The sequence below is a fragment of the Camellia sinensis genome, unplaced genomic scaffold, assembly GCF_055761805.1.
Source record: "Camellia sinensis isolate YWXY unplaced genomic scaffold, ASM5576180v1 Unanchor14, whole genome shotgun sequence".
NCBI classification, from domain to species: domain Eukaryota; kingdom Viridiplantae; phylum Streptophyta; class Magnoliopsida; order Ericales; family Theaceae; genus Camellia; species Camellia sinensis.
The window spans coordinates 2,787,710-2,804,964 of record NW_028129020.1 but is presented as its reverse complement, the minus strand read 5'-3'; positions in this window follow the sequence as shown (position 1 = coordinate 2,804,964).

The window sequence follows — 17,255 nt, the reverse complement described above, 5'->3', positions numbered from 1 at the left end:
CACCTATCCGGATACTCCTGCACAGTGGCAGATATGTAAAAACGGGGTTTCCGTACCATTTCTTGCGCATTACGGTTCGAACACTCGAACACATATACGGATTCTCCTGCACAGTGGCAGATATGTAAATACGGGGTTTCCATACCATTTCTTGCGCATTACGGTTCGAACACTCGAACACCTATGCGGATTCTTCTACACAGTGGCAGATATGTAAATATGGGGTTTCCGTACCATTTCTTGCGCATTACGGTACGACCACTCGAACACCTATACGGATTCTCCTGCACAGTGACAGATATGTAAATACGGGGTTTCCGTACCATTTCTTGCGCATTGCGGTTCGAACACTCGAACACCTATACGGATTCTCCTGCACAGTGGCAGATATGTAAATACGGGGTTTATGTACCATTTCTTGCGCATTACGGTTCGAACACTCGAACACCTATCCGGATACTCCTGCACAGTGGCAGATATGTAAATACGGGGTTTCCGTACCATTTCTTGCGCATTACGGTTCGAACACTCGAACACATATACGGATTCTCCTGCACAGTGGCAGATATGTAAATACGGGGTTTCCATACCATTTCTTGCGCATTACGGTTCGAACACTCGAACACCTATGCGGATTCTTCTACACAGTGGCAGATATGTAAATATGGGGTTTCCGTACCATTTCTTGCGCATTACGGTTCGACCACTCGAACACCTATACGGATTCTCCTGCACAGTGACAGATATGTAAATACGGGGTTTCCGTACCATTTCTTGCGCATTGCGGTTCGAACACTCGAACACCTATACCGATTCTCCTGCACAGTGGCATATATCTAAATACGGGGTTTATGTACCATTTCTTGCGCATTACGGTTCGAACACTCGAACACCTATCCGGATACTCCTGCACAGTGGCAGATATGTAAATACGGGGTTTCCGTACCATTTCTTGCGCATTACGGTTCGAACACTCGAACACATATACGGATTCTCCTGCACAGTGGCAGATATGTAAATACGGGGTTTCCATACCATTTCTTGCGCATTACGGTTCGAACACTCGAACACCTATACGGATTCTCCTGCACAGTGGCAGATATGTAAATACGGGGTTTCGGTACCATTTCTTGCGCATTACGGTTCAAACACTCGAACACCTATACGGATTCTCCTGTATAGTGGCAGATATGTAAATACGGGGTTTCCATACCATTTCTTGCGCATTACGGTTCGAACACTCGAACACCTGTACGGATTCTCCTGCATAGTGGCAGATATGTAAATACGGGGTTTCGGTACCATTTCTTGCGAATTACGGTTCGAACACTCGAACACCTGTACGGATTCTGCTGCACAGTGGCAGATATGTAAATACGGGGTTTACGTACCATTTCTTGCGCATTACGGTTCGAACACTCGAACACCTATGCGGATTCTTCTGCACAGCGGCAGATATGTAAATACGGGGTTTCCGTACCATTTCTTGCGCATTACGGTTCGAACACTCGAACAGCTATACGGATTCTCCTGCACAGTGGCAGATATGTAAATACGGGGTTTCCGTACCATTTCTTGCGCATTACGGTTCGAACACTCGAACACCTATACGGATTCTCCTGCACAGTGGCAGATATGTAAATACGGGGTTTCCGTACCATTTCTTGCGCGTTACGGTTCGAACACTCGAACACCTATACGGATTCTCCTGCACAGTGGAAGATATGTAAATACGGGGTTTCCGTACCATTTCTTGCGCATTACGGTTCGACCACTCGAACACCTATACGGATTCTCCTGCACAGTGGCAGATATGTAAATACGGGGTTTACGTACCATTTCTTGCGCATTACGGTTCGAACACTCGAACACCTATCCGGATACTCCTGCACAGTGGCAGATATGTAAATACGGGGTTTCCGTACCATTTCTTGCGCATTACGGTTCGAACACTCGAACACATATACGGATTCTCCTGCACAGTGGCAGATATGTAAATACGGGGTTTCCATACCATTTCTTGCGCATTACGGTTCGAACACTCGAACACCTATACGGATTCTCCTGCACAGTGGCAGATATGTAAATACGGGGTTTCGGTACCATTTCTTGCGCATTACGGTTCGAACACTCGAACACCTATACGGATTCTCCTGCATAGTGGCAGATATGTAAATACGGGGTTTCCATACCATTTCTTGCGCATTACGGTTCGAACACTCGAACACCTGTACGGATTCTCCTGCATAGTGGCAGATATGTAAATACGGGGTTTCGGTACCATTTCTTGCGCATTACGGTTCGAACACTCGAACACCTATACGGATTCTCCTGCACAGTGGCAGATATGTAAATACGGGGTTTCGGTACCATTTCTTGCGCATTACGGTTCGAACACTCGAACACCTATACAGATTCTCCTGCACAGTGGCAGATATGTAAATACGGGGTTTCCGTACCATTTCTTGCGCATTACAGTTCGAACACTCGAACACCTATACGGATTCTTCTGCACAGTGGCAGATATGTAAATACGGGGTTTCCGTACCATTTCTTGCGCATTACGGTTCGAACACTCGAACACCTATGCGGATTCTTCTGCACAGTGGCAGATATGTAAATACGGGGTTTCCGTACCATTTCTTGCGCATTACAGTTCAAACACTCGAACACCTATACGGATTCTCCTGCACAGTGGCAGATATGTAAATACGGGGTTTCCGTACCATTTCTTGCGCATTACGGTTCGAACACTCGAACACCTATACGGATTCTCCTGCACAGTGGCAGATATGTAAAAACGGGGTTTCCGTACCATTTCTTGCGCATTACGGTTCGAACACTCGAACACCTATACGGATTCTCCTACACAGTGGCAGATATGTAAATACGGGGTTTCCGTACCATTTCTTGCGCATTACGGTTCGAACACTCGAACACCCATACGGATTCTCCTGCACAGTGGCAGATATGTAAATACGGGGTTTCCGTACCATTTCTTGCGCATTACGGTTCGACCACTCGAACACCTATACGGATTCTCCTGCGTAGTGGCAGATATGTAAATACGGGGTTTACGTACCATTTCTTGCGCATTACGGTTCGAACACTCGAACACCTATGCGGATTCTTCTGCACAGTGGCAGATATGTAAATACGGGGTTTCCGTACCATTTCTTGCGCATTACGGTTCGAACACTCGAACACCTATACGGATTCTCCTGCACAGTGGCAGATATGTAAATACGGGGTTTCCGTACCATTTCTTGCGCATTACGGTTAGACCACTCGAACACCTATACAGATTCTCCTGCACAATGACAGATATGTAAATACGGGGTTTTCGTACCATTTCTTGCGCATTACGGTTCGAACACTCGAACGCCTATACGGATTCTCCTGCACAGTGGCAGATATGTAAATACGGGGTTTCCATACCATTTTTTGCGCATTACGGTTCGAACACTCGAACACCTATACGAATTCTCCTGCACAGTGGTAGATATGTAAATACGGGGTTTCGGTACCATTTCTTGCGCATTACGGTTCGAACACTCGAACACCTATACGGATTCTCCTGCACTGTGGCAGATATGTAAATACGGGGTTTCCATACCATTTCTTGCGCATTACGGTTCGAACACTCGAACACCTATACGGATTCTCCTGCATAGTGGCAGATATGTAAATACGGGGTTTCGGTACCATTTCTTGCGCATTACGGTTCGAACACTCGAACACCTGTACGGATTCTCCTGCACAGTGGCAGATATGTAAATACGGGGTTTCCGTACCATTTCTTGCGCATTACGGTTCGACCACTCTAACACCTATACGGATTCTCCTGCACAGTGGCAGATATGTAAATACGGGGTTTACGTACCATTTCTTGCGCATTACGGTTCGAACACTCGAACACCTATGCGGATTCTTCTGCACAGTGGCAGATATGTAAATACGGGGTTTCCGTACCATTTCTTGCGCATTACGGTTCGAACACTCGAACACCTATACGGATTCTCCTGCACAGTGGCAGATATGTAAATACGGGGTTTCCGTACCATTTCTTGCGCATTACGGTTCGACCACTCGAACACCTATACGGATTCTCCTGCACAGTGACAGATATGTAAATATGGGGTTTCCGTACCATTTCTTGCGCATTGCGGTTCGAACACTCGAACACCTATACGGATTCTCCTGCACAGTGGCAGATATGTAAATACGGGGTTTATGTACCATTTCTTGCGCATTACGGTTCGAACACTCGAACACCTATCCGGATACTCCTGCACAGTGGCAGATATGTAAATACGGGGTTTCCGTACCATTTCTTGCGCATTACGGTTCGAACACTCGAACACATATACGGATTCTCCTGCACAGTGGCAGATATGTAAATACGGGGTTTCCATACCATTTCTTGCGCATTACGGTTCGAACACTCGAACACCTATGCGGATTCTTCTGCACAGCGGCAGATATGTAAATACGGGGTTTCCGTACCATTTCTTGCGCATTACGGTTCGAACACTCGAACAGCTATACGGATTCTCCTGCACAGTGGCAGATATGTAAATACGGGGTTTCCGTACCATTTCTTGCGCATTACGGTTCGAACACTCGAACACCTATACGGATTCTCCTGCACAGTGGCAGATATGTAAATACGGGGTTTCCGTACCATTTCTTGCGCGTTACGGTTCGAACACTCGAACACCTATACGGATTCTCCTGCACAGTGGAAGATATGTAAATACGGGGTTTCCGTACCATTTCTTGCGCATTACGGTTCGACCACTCGAACACCTATACGGATTCTCCTGCACAGTGGCAGATATGTAAATACGGGGTTTACGTACCATTTCTTGCGCATTACGGTTCGAACACTCGAACACCTATCCGGATACTCCTGCACAGTGGCAGATATGTAAATACGGGGTTTCCGTACCATTTCTTGCGCATTACGGTTCGAACACTCGAACACATATACGGATTCTCCTGCACAGTGGCAGATATGTAAATACGGGGTTTCCATACCATTTCTTGCGCATTACGGTTCGAACACTCGAACACCTATACGGATTCTCCTGCACAGTGGCAGATATGTAAATACGGGGTTTCGGTACCATTTCTTGCGCATTACGGTTCGAACACTCGAACACCTATACGGATTCTCCTGCATAGTGGCAGATATGTAAATACGGGGTTTCCATACCATTTCTTGCGCATTACGGTTCGAACACTCGAACACCTGTACGGATTCTCCTGCATAGTGGCAGATATGTAAATACGGGGTTTCGGTACCATTTCTTGCGCATTACGGTTCGAACACTCGAACACCTATACGGATTCTCCTGCACAGTGGCAGATATGTAAATACGGGGTTTCGGTACCATTTCTTGCGCATTACGGTTCGAACACTCGAACACCTATACAGATTCTCCTGCACAGTGGCAGATATGTAAATACGGGGTTTCCGTACCATTTCTTGCGCATTACAGTTCGAACACTCGAACACCTATACGGATTCTTCTGCACAGTGGCAGATATGTAAATACGGGGTTTCCGTACCATTTCTTGCGCATTACGGTTCGAACACTCGAACACCTATGCGGATTCTTCTGCACAGTGGCAGATATGTAAATACGGGGTTTCCGTACCATTTCTTGCGCATTACAGTTCAAACACTCGAACACCTATACGGATTCTCCTGCACAGTGGCAGATATGTAAATACGGGGTTTCCGTACCATTTCTTGCGCATTACGGTTCGAACACTCGAACACCTATACGGATTCTCCTGCACAGTGGCAGATATGTAAAAACGGGGTTTCCGTACCATTTCTTGCGCATTACGGTTCGAACACTCGAACACCTATACGGATTCTCCTACACAGTGGCAGATATGTAAATACGGGGTTTCCGTACCATTTCTTGCGCATTACGGTTCGAACACTCGAACACCCATACGGATTCTCCTGCACAGTGGCAGATATGTAAATACGGGGTTTCCGTACCATTTCTTGCGCATTACGGTTCGACCACTCGAACACCTATACGGATTCTCCTGCGTAGTGGCAGATATGTAAATACGGGGTTTACGTACCATTTCTTGCGCATTACGGTTCGAACACTCGAACACCTATGCGGATTCTTCTGCACAGTGGCAGATATGTAAATACGGGGTTTCCGTACCATTTCTTGCGCATTACGGTTCGAACACTCGAACACCTATACGGATTCTCCTGCACAGTGGCAGATATGTAAATACGGGGTTTCCGTACCATTTCTTGCGCATTACGGTTAGACCACTCGAACACCTATACAGATTCTCCTGCACAATGACAGATATGTAAATACGGGGTTTTCGTACCATTTCTTGCGCATTACGGTTCGAACACTCGAACGCCTATACGGATTCTCCTGCACAGTGGCAGATATGTAAATACGGGGTTTCCATACCATTTTTTGCGCATTACTGTTCGAACACTCGAACACCTATACGAATTCTCCTGCGCAGTGGTAGATATGTAAATACGGGGTTTCGGTACCATTTCTTGCGCATTACGGTTCGAACACTCGAACACCTATACGGATTCTCCTGCACTGTGGCAGATATGTAAATACGGGGTTTCCATACCATTTCTTGCGCATTACGGTTCGAACACTCGAACACCTATACGGATTCTCCTGCATAGTGGCAGATATGTAAATACGGGGTTTCGGTACCATTTCTTGCGCATTACGGTTCGAACACTCGAGCACCTGTACGGATTCTCCTGCACAGTGGCAGATATGTAAATACGGGGTTTCCGTACCATTTCTTGCGCATTACGGTTCGACCACTCTAACACCTATACGGATTCTCCTGCACAGTGGCAGATATGTAAATACGGGGTTTACGTACCATTTCTTGCGCATTACGGTTCGAACACTCGAACACCTATGCGGATTCTTCTGCACAGTGGCAGATATGTAAATACGGGGTTTCCGTACCATTTCTTGCGCATTACGGTTCGAACACTCGAACACCTATACGGATTCTCCTGCACAGTGGCAGATATGTAAATACGGGGTTTCCGTACCATTTCTTGCGCATTACGGTTCGACCACTCGAACACCTATACGGATTCTCCTGCACAGTGACAGATATGTAAATATGGGGTTTCCGTACCATTTCTTGCGCATTGCGGTTCGAACACTCGAACACCTATACGGATTCTCCTGCACAGTGGCAGATATGTAAATACGGGGTTTATGTACCATTTCTTGCGCATTACGGTTCGAACACTCGAACACCTATCCGGATACTCCTGCACAGTGGCAGATATGTAAATACGGGGTTTCCGTACCATTTCTTGCGCATTACGGTTCGAACACTCGAACACATATACGGATTCTCCTGCACAGTGGCAGATATGTAAATACGGGGTTTCCATACCATTTCTTGCGCATTACGGTTCGAACACTCGAACACCTATACGGATTCTCCTGCACAGTGGCAGATATGTAAATACGGGGTTTCGGTACCATTTCTTGCGCATTACGGTTCGAACACTCGAACACCTATACGGATTCTCCTGCACAGTGGCAGACATGTAAATACGGGGTTTCCATACCATTTCTTGCGCATTACGGTTCGAACACTCGAACACCTGTACGGATTCTGCTGCACAGTGGCAGATATGTAAATACGGGGTTTACGTACCATTTCTTGCGCATTACGGTTCGAACACTCGAACACCTATGCGGATTCTCCTGCGTAGTGGCAGATATGTAAATACGGGGTTTCCGTACCATATCTTGCGCATTACGGTTCGAACACTCGAACACCTATACGGATTCTCCTGCACAGTGGCAGATATGTAAATACGGGGTTTCCGTACCATTTCTTGCGCATTACGGTTCGACCACTCGAACACCTATACGGATTCTCCTGCACGGTGACAGATATGTAAATACGGGGTTTCCGTACCATTTCTTGCGCATTGCGGTTCGAACACTCGAACACCTATACGGATTCTCCTGCACAGTGGCAGATATGTAAATACGGGGTTTATGTACCATTTCTTGGGCATTACGGTTCGAACACTCGAACACCTATCCGGATACTCCTGCACAGTGGCAGATATGTAAATACGGGGTTTCCGTACCATTTCTTGCGCATTACGGTTCGAACACTCGAACACATATACGGATTCTCCTGCACAGTGGCAGATATGTAAATACGGGGTTTCCATACCATTTCTTGCGCATTACGGTTCGAACACTCGAACACCTATACGGATTCTCCTGCACTGTGGCAGATATGTAAATACGGGGTTTCGGTACCATTTCTTGCGCATTACGGTTCGAACACTCGAACACCTATACGGATTCTCCTGCATAGTGGCAGATATGTAAATACGGGGTTTCCATACCATTTCTTGCGCATTACGGTTCGAACACTCGAACACCTGTACGGATTCTCCTGCACAGTGGCAGATATGTAAATACGGGGTTTCCGTACCATTTCTTGCGCATTACGGTTCGACCACTCTAACACCTATACGGATTCTCCTGCACAGTGGCAGATATGTAAATACGGGGTTTACGTACCATTTCTTGCGCATTACGGTTCGAACACTCGAACACCTATGCGGATTCTTCTGCACAGTGGCAGATATGTAAATACGGGGTTTCCGTACCATTTCTTGCGCATTACGGTTCGAACACTCGAACACCTATACGGATTCTCCTGCACAGTGGCAGATATGTAAATACGGGGTTTCCGTACCATTTCTTGCGCATTACGGTTCGACCACTCGAACACCTATACGGATTCTCCTGCACAGTGACAGATATGTAAATATGGGGTTTCCGTACCATTTCTTGCGCATTGCGGTTCGAACACTCGAACACCTATACGGATTCTCCTGCACAGTGGCAGATATGTAAATACGGGGTTTATGTACCATTTCTTGCGCATTACGGTTCGAACACTCGAACACCTATCCGGATACTCCTGCACAGTGGCAGATATGTAAATACGGGGTTTCCGTACCATTTCTTGCGCATTACGGTTCGAACACTCGAACACATATACGGATTCTCCTGCACAGTGGCAGATATGTAAATACGGGGTTTCCATACCATTTCTTGCGCATTACGGTTCGAACACTCGAACACCTATACGGATTCTCCTGCACAGTGGCAGATATGTAAATACGGGGTTTCGGTACCATTTCTTGCGCATTACGGTTCGAACACTCGAACACCTATACGGATTCTCCTGCACAGTGGCAGATATGTAAATACGGGGTTTCCATACCATTTCTTGCGCATTACGGTTCGAACACTCGAACACCTGTACGGATTCTGCTGCACAGTGGCAGATATGTAAATACGGGGTTTACGTACCATTTCTTGCGCATTACGGTTCGAACACTCGAACACCTATGCGGATTCTTCTGCACAGCGGCAGATATGTAAATACGGGGTTTCCGTACCATATCTTGCGCATTACGGTTCGAACACTCGAACACCTATACGGATTCTCCTGCACAGTGGCAGATATGTAAATACGGGGTTTCCGTACCATTTCTTGCGCATTACGGTTCGACCACTCGAACACCTATACGGATTCTCCTGCACGGTGACAGATATGTAAATACGGGGTTTCCGTACCATTTCTTGCGCATTGCGGTTCGAACACTCGAACACCTATACGGATTCTCCTGCACAGTGGCAGATATGTAAATACGGGGTTTATGTACCATTTCTTGGGCATTACGGTTCGAACACTCGAACACCTATCCGGATACTCCTGCACAGTGGCAGATATGTAAATACGGGATTTCCGTACCATTTCTTGCGCATTACGGTTCGAACACTCGAACACATATACGGATTCTCCTGCACAGTGGCAGATATGTAAATACGGGGTTTCCATACCATTTCTTGCGCATTACGGTTCGAACACTCGAACACCTATACGGATTCTCCTGCACAGTGGCAGATATGTAAATACGGGGTTTTGGTACCATTTCTTGCGCATTACGGTTCGAACACTCGAACACCTATACGGATTCTCCTGCATAGTGGCAGATATGTAAATACGGGGTTTCCATACCATTTCTTGGGCATTACGGTTCGAACACTCGAACACCTGTACGGATTCTCCTGCATAGTGACAGATATGTAAATACGGGGTTTCGGTACCATTTCTTGCGCATTACGGTTCGAACACTCGAACACCTGTACGGATTCTGCTGCACAGTGGCAGATATGTAAATACGGGGTTTACGTACCATTTCTTGCGCATTACGGTTCGAACACTCGAACACCTATCCGGATACTCCTGCACAGTGGCAGATATGTAAATACGGGGTTTCCGTACCATTTCTTGCGCATTACGGTTCGAACACTCGAACACATATACGGATTCTCCTGCACAGTGGCAGATATGTAAATACGGGGTTTCCATACCATTTCTGGCGCATTACGGTTCGAACACTCGAACACCTATACGGATTCTCCTGCACAGTGGCAGATATGTAAATACGGGGTTTCGGTACCATTTCTTGCGCATTACGGTTCGAACACTCGAACACCTATGCAGATTCTCCTGCATAGTGGCAGATATGAAAATACGGGGTTTCCATACCATTTCTTGCGCATTACGGTTCGAACACTCGAACACCTGTACGGATTCTCCTGCATAGTGGCAGATATGTAAATACGGGGTTTCCGTACCATTTCTTGCGCATTGCGGTTCGAACACTCGAACACCTATACGGATTCTCCTGCACAGTGGCAGATATGTAAATACGGGGTTTATGTACCATTTCTTGCGCATTACGGTTCGAACACTCGAACACCTATCCGGATACTCCTGCACAGTGGCAGATATGTAAATACGGGGTTTCCGTACCATTTCTTGCGCATTACGGTTCGAACACTCGAACACATATACGGATTCTCCTGCACAGTGGCAGATATGTAAATACGGGGTTTCCATACCATTTCTTGCGCATTACGGTTCGAACACTCGAACACCTATACGGATTCTCCTGCACAGTGGCAGATATGTAAATACGGGGTTTCGGTACCATTTCTTGCGCATTACGGTTCGAACACTCGAACACCTATACGGATTCTCCTGCACAGTGACAGATATGTAAATACGGGGTTTATGTACCATTTCTTGCGCATTACGGTTCGAACACTCGAACACCTATCCGGATACTCCTGCACAGTGGCTGATATGTAAATACGGGGTTTCCGTACCATTTCTTACGCATTACGGTTCGAACACTCGAACACATATACGGATTCTCCTGCACTGTGGCAGATATGTAAATACGGGGTTTCCATACCATTTCTTGCGCATTACGGTTCGAACACTCGAACACCTGTACGGATTCTGCTGCACAGTGGCAGATATGTAAATACGGGGTTTACGTACCATTTCTTGCGCATTACGGTTCGAACACTCGAACACCTATGCGGATTCTTCTGCACAGCGGCAGATATGTAAATACGGGGTTTCCGTACCATTTCTTGCGCATTACGGTTCGAACACTCGAACACCTATACGGATTCTCCTGCACAGTGGCAGATATGTAAATACGGGGTTTCCGTACCATTTCTTGCTCATTACGGTTCGACCACTCGAACACCTATACGGATTCTCTTGCACAGTGACAGATATGTAAATACGGGGTTTCCGTACCATTTCTTGCGCATTGCGGTTCGAACACTCGAACACCTATACGGATTCTCCTGCACAGTGGCAGATATGTAAATACGGGGTTTATGTACCATTTCTTGCGCATTACGGTTCGAACACTCGAACACCTATCCGGATACTCCTGCACAGTGGCAGATATGTAAATACGGGGTTTCCGTACCATTTCTTGCGCATTACGGTTCGAACACTCGAACACATATACGGATTCTCCTGCACAGTGGCAGATATGTAAATACGGGGTTTCCATACCATTTCTTCCGCATTACGGTTCGAACACTCGAACACCTATACGGATTCTCCTGCACAGTGGCAGATATGTAAATACGGGGTATCGGTACCATTTCTTGCGCATTACGGTTCGAACACTCGAACACCTATACGGATTCTCCTGCATAGTGGCAGATATGTAAATACGGGGTTTCCATACCATTTCTTGCGCATTACGGTTCGAACACTCGAACACCTGTACGGATTCTCCTGCATAGTGGCAGATATGTAAAGACGGGGTTTCGGTACCATTTCTTGCGCATTACGGTTCGAACACTCGAACACCTGTACGGATTCTGCTGCACAGTGGCAGATATGTAAATACGGGGTTTACGTACCATTTCTTGCGCATTACGGTTCGAACACTCGAACACCTATGCGGATTCTTCTGCACAGCGGCAGATATGTAAATACGGGGTTTCCGTACCATTTCTTGCGCATTACGGTTCGAACACTCGAACACCTATACGGATTCTCCTGCACAGTGGCAGATATGTAAATACGGGGTTTCCGTACCATTTCTTGCGCATTACGGTTCGACCACTCGAACACCTATACGGATTCTCCTGCATAGTGACAGATATGTAAATACGGGGTTTCCGTACCATTTCTTGCGCATTGCGGTTCGAACACTCGAACACCTATACGGATTCTCCTGCACAGTGGCAGATATGTAAATACGGGGTTTATGTACCATTTCTTGCGCATTACGGTTCGAACACTCGAACACCTATCCGGATACTCCTGCACAGTGGCAGATATGTAAATACGGGGTTTCCGTACCATTTCTTGCGCATTACGGTTCGAACACTCGAACACATATACGGATTCTCCTGCACAGTGGCAGATATGTAAATACGGGGTTTCCATACCATTTCTTGCGCATTACGGTTCGAACACTCGAACACCTATACGGATTCTCCTGCACAGTGGCAGATATGTAAATACGGGGTTTCCATACCATTTCTTGCGCATTACGGTTCGAACACTCGAACACCTGTACGGATTCTCCTGCATAGTGGCAGATATGTAAATACGGGGTTTCGGTACCATTTCTTGCGCATTACGGTTCGAACACTCGAACACCTGTACGGATTCTGCTGCACAGTGGCAGATATGTAAATACGGGGTTTACGTACCATTTCTTGCGCATTACGGTTCGAACACTCGAACACCTATGCGGATTCTTCTGCACAGCGGCAGATATGTAAATACGGGGTTTCCGTACCATTTCTTGCGCATTACGGTTCGAACACTCGAACACCTATACGGATTCTCCTGCACAGTGGCAGATATGTAAATACGGGGTTTCCGTACCATTTCTTGCGCATTACGGTTCGACCACTCGAACACCTATACGGATTCTCCTGCACAGTGACAAATATGTAAATACGGGGTTTCCGTACCATTTCTTGCGCATTGCGGTTCGAACACTCGAACACCTATACGGATTCTCCGGCACAGTGGCAGATATGTAAATACGGGGTTTATGTACCATTTCTTGCGCATTACGGTTCGAACACTCGAACACCTATCCGGATACTCCTGCACAGTGGCAGATATGTAAATACGGGGTTTCCGTACCATTTCTTGCGCATTACGGTTCGAACACTCGAACACATATACGGATTCTCCTGCACAGTGGCAGATATGTAAATACGGGGTTTCCATACCATTTCTGGCGCATTACGGTTCGAACACTCGAACACCTATACGGATTCTCCTGCACAGTGGCAGATATGTAAATACGGGGTTTCGGTACCATTTCTTGCGCATTACGGTTCGAACACTCGAACACCTATGCAGATTCTCCTGCATAGTGGCAGATATGAAAATACGGGGTTTCCATACCATTTCTTGCGCATTACGGTTCGAACACTCGAACACCTGTACGGATTCTCCTGCATAGTGGCAGATATGTAAATACGGGGTTTCGGTACCATTTCTTGCGCATTACGGTTCGAACACTCGAACACCTGTACGGATTCTGCTGCACAGTGGCAGATATGTAAATACGGGGTTTACGTACCATTTCTTGCGCATTACGGTTCGAACACTCGAACACCTATGCGGATTCTTCTGCACAGCGGCAGATATGTAAATACGGGGTTTCCGTACCATTTCTTGCGCATTACGGTTCGAACACTCGAACACCTATACGGATTCTCCTGCACAGTGGCAGATATGTAAATACGGGGTTTCCGTACCATTTCTTGCGCATTACGGTTCGACCACTCGAACACCTATACGGATTCTCCTGCACAGTGACAGATATGTAAATACGGGGTTTCCGTACCATTTCTTGCGCATTGCGGTTCGAACACTCGAACACCTATACGGATTCTCCTGCACAGTGGCAGATATGTAAATACGGGGTTTATGTACCATTTCTTGCGCGTTACGGTTCGAACACTCGAACACCTATCCGGATACTCCTGCACAGTGGCAGATATGTAAATACGGGCTTTCCGTACCATTTCTTGCGCATTACGGTTCGAACACTCGAACACATATACGGATTCTCCTGCACAGTGGCAGATATGTAAATACGGGGTTTCCATACCATTTCTTGCGCATTACGGTTCGAACACTCGAACACCTATACGGATTCTCCTGCACAGTGGCAGATATGTAAATACGGGGTTTCGGTACCATTTCTTGCGCATTACGGTTCGAACACTCGAACACCTATACGGATTCTCCTGCATAGTGGCAGATATGTAAATACGGGGTTTCCATACCATTTCTTGCGCATTACGGTTCGAACACTCGAACACCTGTACGGATTCTCCTGCATAGTGGCAGATAAGTAAATACGGGGTTTCGGTACCATTTCTTGCGCATTACGGTTCGAACACTCGAACACCTGTACGGATTCTGCTGCACAGTGGCAGATATGTAAATACGGGGTTTACGTACCATTTCTTGCGCATTACGGTTCGAACACTGGAACACCTATGCGGATTCTTCTGCACAGCGGCAGATATGTAAATACGGGGTTTCCGTACCATTTCTTGCGCATTACGGTTCGAACACTCGAACACCTATACGGATTCTCCTGCACAGTGGCAGATATGTAAATACGGGGTTTCCGTACCATTTCTTGCGCATTACGGTTCGACCACTCGAACACCTATACGGATTCTCCTGCACAGTGACAGATATGTAAATACGGGGTTTCCGTACCATTTCTTGCGCATTGCGGTTCGAACACTCGAACCCCTATACGGATTCTCCTGCACAGTGGCAGATATGTAAATACGGGGTTTATGTACCATTTCTTGCGCATTACGGTTCGAACACTCGAACACCTATCCGGATACTCCTGCACAGTGGCAGATATGTAAATACGGGGTTTCCGTACCATTTCTTGCGCATTACGGTTCGAACACTCGAACACATATACGGATTCTCCTGCACAGTGGCAGATATGTAAATACGGGGTTTCCATACCATTTCTTGCGCATTACGGTTCGAACACTCGAACACCTATACGGATTCTCCTGCACAGTGGCAGATATGTAAATACGGGGTTTCGGTACCATTTCTTGCGCATTACGGTTCGAACACTCGAACACCTATACGGATTCTCCTGCATAGTGGCAGATATGTAAATACGGGGTTTCCATACCATTTCTTGCGCATTACGGTTCGAACACTCGAACACCTGTACGGATTCTCCTGCATAGTGGCAGATATGTAAATACGGGGTTTCGGTACCATTTCTTGCGCATTACGGTTCGAACACTCGAACACCTGTACGGATTCTGCTGCACAGTGGCAGATATGTAAATACGGGGTTTACGTACCATTTCTTGCGCATTACGGTTCGAACACTCGAACACCTATGCGGATTCTTCTGCACAGCGGCAGATATGTAAATACGGGGTTTCCGTACCATTTCTTGCGCATTACGGTTCGAACACTCGAACACCTATACGGATTCTCCTGCACAGTGGCAGATATGTAAATACGGGGTTTCCGTACCATTTCTTGCGCATTACGGTTCGACCACTCGAACACCTATACGGATTCTCCTGCACAGTGACAGATATGTAAATACGGGGTTTCCGTACCATTTCTTGCGCATTGCGGTTCGAACACTCGAACACCTATACGGATTCTCCTGCACAGTGGCAGATATGTAAATACGGGGTTTATGTACCATTTCTTGCGCATTACGGTTCGAACACTCGAACACCTATCCGGATACTCCTGCACAGTGGCAGATATGTAAATACGGGGTTTCCGTACCATTTCTTGCGCATTACGGTTCGAACACTCGAACACATATACGGATTCTCCTGCACAGTGGCAGATATGTAAATACGGGGTTTCCATACCATTTCTTGCGCATTACGGTTCGAACACTCGAACACCTATACGGATTCTCCTGCACAGTGGCAGATATGTAAATACGGGGTTTCGGTACCATTTCTTGCGCATTACGGTTCGAACACTCGAACACCTATACGGATTCTCCTGCATAGTGGCAGATATGTAAATACGGGGTTTCCATACCATTTCTTGCGCATTACGGTTCGAACACTCGAACACCTGTACGGATTCTCTTGCATAGTGGCAGATATGTAAATACGGGGTTTCGGTACCATTTCTTGCGCATTACGGTTCGAACACTCGAACACCTGTACGGATTCTGCTGCACAGTGGCAGATATGTAAATACGGGGTTTACGTACCATTTCTTGCGCATTACGGTTCGAACACTCGAACACCTATGCGGATTCTTCTGCACAGCGGCAGATATGTAAATACGGGGTTTCCGTACCATTTCTTGCGCATTACGGTTCGAACACTCGAACACCTATACGGATTCTCCTGCACAGTGGCAGATATGTAAATACGGGGTTTCCGTACCATTTCTTGCGCATTACGGTTCGACCACTCGAACACCTATACGGATTCTCCTGCACAGTGACAGATATGTAAATACGGGTTTCCGTACCATTTCTTGCGCATTGCGGTTCGAACACTCGAACACCTATACGGATTCTCCTGCACAGTGGCAGATATGTAAATACGGGGTTTATGTACCATTTCTTGCGCATTACGGTTCGAACACTCGAACACCTATCCGGATACTCCTGCACAGTGGCAGATATGTAAATACGGGGTTTCCGTACCATTTCTTGCGCATTACGGTTCGAACACTCGAACACATATACGGATTCTCCTGCACAGTGGCAGATATGTAAATACGGGGTTTCCATACCATTTCTTGCGCATTACGGTTCG